General features: G+C 39.2%; 1 pseudogene; it reads right to left on the reverse strand.

Moving 5' to 3' along the window:
* Positions 1 to 289: 289 nt before the first annotated feature.
* LOC132315448 (small nucleolar RNA R71) lies at positions 290 to 388 on the reverse strand (annotated as a pseudogene).
* Positions 389 to 7,478: the final 7,090 nt, after the last annotated feature.

The raw sequence follows: 7,478 nt of genomic DNA on the forward strand, positions 1-7,478 counted from the left end.
ATCATTATGAAATTAAGCCACAAACCATTCAAATGCTTCCTAACTATCATGGACTTCCAAGTGAAGAACCTTACAAGCATTTGGATGAGTTTCTTGAAGTATGTTCCACCGTAAAATATACGGATATGCCAAAAAAGATTTTAAGACTCAAACTTTTTCCATTCACCTTAAAAGACAAGGCAAAGTATTCGTTTAACAATCTTAGGCCTTTTTCAATCACTTCTTGGGCAGAAATGCAACAAGAGTTCTTGAAGAAGTACTATCCGGTTTCTAAGACCAATGCCATGAGAACCTCAATTCGAGAATTTTCACATGGGGATAGAGAAACGTTTCATGAGGCATGGGAATGCTTCAATGAGTTGCTTAGGAAGTGTCCACATCATGACATGCCCAAATGGCAATTAGTTTAATACTTCTTTGAGAGCTTATTGGATAATTATAAGAGCTATAGTTGATGCTTCCATGGGTGGCTCATACATCGATGGGCATAAGGATGACGTGTGGCGTCTTTATGAGAGCATGAGTGAAAATTCTTTGCATAGACATTATCATCCAAGAATGGTAGAAATTCATAAAGCAGGAAGAGTGTTGGCTTAGATCAAGTCGACCATTCAAATGAAATAGCCGCCAAAATGAAGTCTTTATCTCAAAGGTTTGATCAATTCTTGATTAACCAAAACTCGGCGAACCAAGTATCTTCCTTTCCTAACCATTCTCATCGTGCATCAAATGAAACATGTATGACTTATTCTAGTGTTCTTCATTCTACTTCTCATTGTCCTCACGGACAAGTGCAAAATGAACCTAATGAATAAGTCAATGCAGCTTTTGTGAACCAAGGGAACAATCCTTATAGTACTCATTATAATCCAAGTTGGAGGAATCATCCAAATTTCTCTTGGAAAAACCAAGGAGAGGGCCCAAACCCATCCCAAGGAGGTTTTCAATGGAAGTACATTCCACCTCCACTTCAAAACCAAGGATCCCAAGGTTATAGACCTTATCAATCATAAGGGAATCAATTTGCTAATTCTCATTTTCCCAACCAATCTTATTCCCAAGGTAATACTAGAAGTCCCGCCTTTGAAGAAAAAGTTTTGAATGCTTTGGGCACTTTAGAGGCTAACACACAATTGCTCCATTCTCACTCTCAATCTATTGCGAAGCTAGAAACCCAAGTAGGGCAAATAGCAAGCACTCTCAATGCAATAGAGAAGGGAAAGTTGCCCATCAAAGCCCCACCTAAGCAACAATGTGTTGTGGAAACCCATTCCTCATTGGAAGGCCACACCATTGAACATGTTAATGTGGTGACTAACTTGCGGAGTGGTAGGATTGTGGACAATCAAGTAGAAATGTCCAATGAAGAGAGTGAACCGGTGCAACCTCAAGTTGTCACCCGTCCCGTTTCACATCCCATTCCTCCTTCATTGTATATACATGATCTTGTAAATGAAAAAGTTTTGAAAAATGTGTTTGAAAAAAAAGTTTTAAAAAATGATGTTGAAAAAGTTTTGTTAAAAAATGATTCGAAACAAAATGATTTAAAAATTTCTTGTGTTGAAGAGAGTTCAAAAGAAAATTCTGAAAAAGTGTTTGAGCCAAAAGTTCCATTTCCGGATGCCTTAAAAGGATCTATTTCAAAAAACAAGCAAAAAGAAAAAACCAATGAAATTATGGAAATATTTAGGCAAGTGAAAGTTAATCTTCCACTATTGGATGCAATCAAGCAAATTCTGACTTATGCCAAATTATTGAAAGACTTGTGCACCCAAAAATGGAAGAACAAGAGCCAAGCACCAAGAAAAGTGGTTTTGACCAAGCAAGTAAGCTCAATTTTGCAACATAACACTTTGCTAAAGTTTAAGGACACCGATTCACCCACTACATCATGCATTATTGGTGATCATATCATTAATCGGGCGCTTCTTGATTTAGGAACAAGTGTTAACCTTCTTCCATACTCGGTTTATGTCAAATTGGGCCTAGGTGAATTAAAACCGACGTCGGTAGTTTTGCAACTTGCCGACTGATCCATTAAGAAGCCTAGGGGTATATTTGAGGATGTATTGATAAAGATTGACAAATTCTTCTTTCCCGTTGATTTCATTGTCATTGACACGGAACCGGTCCCCAATCCTAAGAGCCAAATTCCCTTTATCCTTGGCTGTTTTTTCTTGGCAACCGCTAATGCCACATCAATTGTAGGACGGGGATAATGAAGATCTCATTTGGCTACATGAAGGTGAAGTTAAATATCTTTAATCCCACACCTAATTCATTTGACAAATATGAAGGAGAGGTTAATGTTGTAGATAAATGTCATGATCTTCAATGTCAAGGAAATGAGCTTTTATATAAGACCAAAACTTCCAAAGAATCATCTTCAACCTTGCATTCTAAAAGTCTTGTTTCAAATTCTTACTTTGAAAGGGCATGGAAGCCCAAAGGTTGTGATTGCATAGACAAAGGATCAAAAGTTTCTTTTGAGCTTAATCCAACAAGTTGTTCAAAGAACCATTTGTTGGGTGGAGTTCAAAGCATCTATCACCCCAACAAGGAGGGGATGCATTATAAGATCTTTGATCCGGGCTAAAAGAGTCCAACGTCTTGCTAGAGACGTTAAAGACTAGCAAAAAACATTTCGTAGGGTGTTAAAACTCTATTCCTCCCTCATTTCTATCTTTCATTTCATTTCTTGCGAAGTCTAGATACTTGTTTTTGGTTCTCATATGCATTGAAAGGAACTTTGGTAAAGATTGCATGAGCTTTCATGCCATTATTGAGTATTCTGTATAGTTCGATCGATCTCAAACCTGAGTTCGATCGATCGAACTCCATTCTGCATCCAACACTTAGAAAAAAAATTCAACCTGCAGAAACTTGCATCCAAATCACCTCTCTGTCCCATCGTTCGAACTAATTCTTAGATCGATCAGGAGACCTTCGATCGATCCAACTTCAAAGTTCGATCGATCTCATTTTTCAACACTTAGAAAATTTTTGAGCCTGCATAAACTTGCATATTTCAGCTCTCTGTCTCATCGTTCGAAACATTCCAAGATCGATCTGAACTTCTTCGATCGATCCAACTTTCAAGTTCGATCGATCTTCAAGTTCCAACACTTAGCCAATTTTCTAAGCCAAAAACCTGCATATTTTTGCTCTCTGTCTGATCGATCGAACTCTTGTTCCGATCGATCTCAGTTCTCCATTTCATTATTTTGACTTTGTTTTGACTTTTCAAATTTTAAAAATCCAAAAATATTTTCACTTTTATTTTATTTTATTTTATTTTCATTTCATTTCATTTTATTTTATTTTTCAAAAAGTTTTCAAAAATTCAAAAATATTTTAATTTATTTAGTTTTTAATTATTATTTTTTATTCAAAAAAAAAAAAAAAAACCAAAAATATTTTATTCTATTTTAATTTACAATTTTTAATTTTAATTCTAATTTTTAATTCTAGTTTTGCATTTTTCAAAAATTTCAAAAATTCAAAAATACTTTGAAAAGAGTTCATCAAAGTTTGATTGATCGAACTTATAGGGAAATGTTTTTAAAATAGACCTGGAGGGTCTCAAGATCGATCATTTAGATCGATCCAACCCTCCAAACCCTAACCCCCTTGCTTCTCTCGTTGCCGTCACTGTGCATCATCATCATCACCTCTGGCAAGTTATCCGGCTAGTTCTCCGGCGAGATCTAAGTGCCAACCTCTCTCTCCCTTCTCGATTCATCTTCCCTCGTTCATATCTCTACTTCTCTCATTGATTTAGGTAAGATTCGAATCCATCCTCTCTGATTCAAGCTTCAACCTCGTGTATACATGACTTAGATGTTGCATCCATGCTTTACTTGTTGCATCCATGATATTAAGATTATGAAACCACCATTTTTGAAGCTTTGAAACGCTGTGTGCACACGTATATATATATATATATGTTTTTATGTATTTGTGTATTCCGATTTAAATTGGGAGTTTGGGCTTTGAAAAGTGATAGAATTGATTGATGTGTCATGTTGATGGGCCCACGAACACGTTCGTGTGGGCCCCATGCTTCCAAAGTCACAGATTTGTGACTGTTTACATTCGTCGCACAGTTCAATCGATTAAACTTGTATCTCAGATCGATCTTGAGAGATCGATCGAACTCATGTCTTAGATCGATCGAAGTTGTTAGATCGATCTCACTTATTTTTGATCGATCCAACTTTTGTGATCGATCTCACTTCTTTTTCTGATCGATCGAACTTCACAGATCTCACACCCACACTTCATTCTTCATATCTTATGTTCATGCTATCTCATATATGCCCAATGCCTGTGACATTCCGCATTGGATACATTTCATACTTACATTGTTTAGTATGTTTCACATCCTGCCACTTGCATAGATTCATGTCATATCTGTTTTGTCTATTTTACTTGACATACATGTTTCTATATTGTGCTTAAAATTTCTTATTCTGGCACTAACTCCCATTGCAAGTTTTTCTTTTTCTCTTTGCAGGCCATGGTTAAGAGGAAGACCATTGCCAACAGGCAACACAGGCCTCAACGCCACATTAGACCACGGACAGAGGAGCCAGCAAAGCCCTCTCATGCACAGGAGGAGCCAGCATAGGCTACCCCACCTCAGTCACCATCTCATGAGGCTGAGGATGACCATATGCCATCCACCTTTACGGCTCATCCTGCATTTACACCATCACCATCTCCACCACATACTAGAGCTGAGCATTCACTCATACCAACTCAGCCAGCTCAAGAGTGTGATAGGCCCGTGCTTAGATATGCGCATATGGCAGTTGACCATGAGTCAGTGTTCGACACGGCCTTTTTCTCCAGATCGGTACTGACCCGATCAGCTTACCATGACATCATTCAGAGGGGCCTGGCAGTTATTCTTGCCCCAGTCACAGAGCCAGTCTACCCGCGGCTGGTACGGTTGTTCTACCAGAACCTCCGACCATCCCCGCGTACCACAGCAGAGCTGGTCACTTCTGTAGATGGCCATCAGATCACTATTACAGTGGACTCACTAGCCCGTTCTTGCCACTACCCACACCGCTGTCCTCTAGAGCTTCAGGAGACATATCCAAGGCTATACAAGCCTTCATATGCCAACATAGCGGTCTTTCTTACAGGTCACCATGCCGATGGCGAGACCTTCGCCACCTGGACATTCCTTCCAAATGACCTATGGTTTATTGATTCCATACTCTTCCGGAACATATACATGGCCGGGCATAAGATTTAGAGGAGGGGGGATTATTTGACAGCCCTCTACGCCTTCTACACCGGGCACTAGGTGTCCATTCCCACACTCATCTAGAGCGTGATGAGGAAGCTATATGACGAGTACATCAGCAAGGAGACGCCCGGACGAGCTAAATCTCTCCCATTCAGCCACCTCATCACCCAGATTCTTATGGACTAGCGCTACCCTATTCATCCTCAGGAGCACCCCGAGAGAGGTTCCTATCACTTTCTGAAGAAGGACTGGACCAAGAGCTACAACGCCATTATCACTAGACTACAAGACTATGCAGTAGTGGCTGCAGAAGAGCTAGAGGCTGAGGAAGAGGCAGAGGCAGCAGCTCAGGCAGCCGCAGCAAATCCCGCAGCGGACGACGCACCAGTCGATCCAACTGCCAAGCATATAAATATTGACTTATAGCGCCCTGCAGATGCCACAGAGCAGTACTCTCCAGCTGGGTCGCCCATTCACGAGCAAAAGCAGACTCATGAGCTTTCTTCTGACTCTTCTATACTTGAGGCTCTAGATCTGACCCCCGGCTTTGGAGTACATCTGCAGACTCTTGAGGATGTTGTTGTTGCTATACGAGCTGATCTCACAGCCCACATAACTGATTTTGCTACCTTCCACCCGGATATCGCAACTATGTTCCGAGATCTATCCAAAGATATCGCGGAGCTCGACCTGCCCATCCTACCTCATCCTCTTGAGTTCCCAGTTCCTTTTATTTCATGATCACTCTCTACTATTGATACTTTACTTTTGTCATTGTACACTATTATTTTTGCAGCCGGCCTGTCGGCTTTGATATTTTTGTTGTACTTGCACTTTATCTATTTTATATATCTGTTTTTGCTATGGATGTCATATATTATATTCTCATATCTGTATGTTTGACTCCATCAGGTGTATCACAGTGACTTCAGTGAGAGAGTACTTCCCGATTTTCAGGACCACCCTTATACCTCTCTCATTTCTTTATCTGTTTATCCCATTCACACTTGTATGTCCACTGTGCACTAATTATCCCATTTTGTTATCTGATGAGTTTATCTAAGTGCCAATTTTCAGGACCACAGTTAATCCCAAGTTTGGAGGGGCCTTGCCACCCACTTCGGATACTTCTGTCTTGATCATTCTATGCCTTAGTTGCACTGGTATACTCTTTCCATTGTTCTCTTGCACATTGAGGACATTGTGCCATTTAAGTTTGGGGGGAATGGTGCTTTGCAGTGTTAGTTTTAAATTCAAAATTTTGAGCATGACTTGTGTATTTGAGGGATATTTCTATGATTAGTCCATATCTAGCTATGATTTTGATCTTTTGAGGACTATATTGCTTAAAATTTAAAAATTACTTGACTTGAGAGTCCAATACTCCTTGTATGCCTAGTGGATGCCATTTAGGAGTAAATTTTTCGAAAGATTGATATTTTGCTTGCACTTGTGGTCCACATCATCTTGATTTTGTGATTGTTTTGAGATTCATTCTAGGATTTTACACTAGCACAGGCACACACTAGCATACATTTGTGGGGTACATGCTTTGTTGATTATTGAATTGGTTATATCCCAATTGGGCAAGTAGTGCATTGAAAGTTTTCATTCTTGATAAAGGTGGATAATAACCCTTTTTCACTAAGTAGCCTGGATTATAGCCTCATCAAGCACTAAACTTCTCGCGCCGAAAGGTGGAGGGCCCAAACTCTAGGTTAATAATTGAACTTGATCCAAAAAAAAAAAAAAAAAAGTTACAAAAGTAATAAAAAGTGAGGACTTCTCCCAAAAGGTGAGAAGTGGGAAATGATTAGATGGTTGTTGTCTTAATTTGTAGCCTAGTTGATTTGAGCTTGTAAGTCCGTAGGGGTATTTGAATGCCTAATGCCCTAAAGCCATCTGGTTTGAGAGTCATTGACCTAACACTCGACCTCATGAATCACTAGAAAGCTTAATAGATCAACACATTGCAGCATGCTTCCATCTTTGATCCTAAAAAAAAAAAAAATTTAAGTTAAAAGAATAAGCGCACCTAGAACATTAAAGCTTTAATAAAAAAGTCCACTTTTTGTCTTAATGATCGGTACTAGATTTATGTACTAGTTTGAGGGTAAGGATGTGATTAATTCTTTAGTTGACTAAGATAGCAACACATTTGATGTCGGTCCACTCAAAAGAATTCTAGAGTTGTTTTGATTTGCATGATCATTTTCTT

This window comes from Cornus florida, unplaced genomic scaffold (assembly GCF_030987335.1).
Source record: "Cornus florida cultivar Cherokee Brave unplaced genomic scaffold, ASM3098733v1 CherokeeBrave_3.0.0_Hap2_Chr06, whole genome shotgun sequence".
Taxonomy (NCBI): domain Eukaryota; kingdom Viridiplantae; phylum Streptophyta; class Magnoliopsida; order Cornales; family Cornaceae; genus Cornus; species Cornus florida.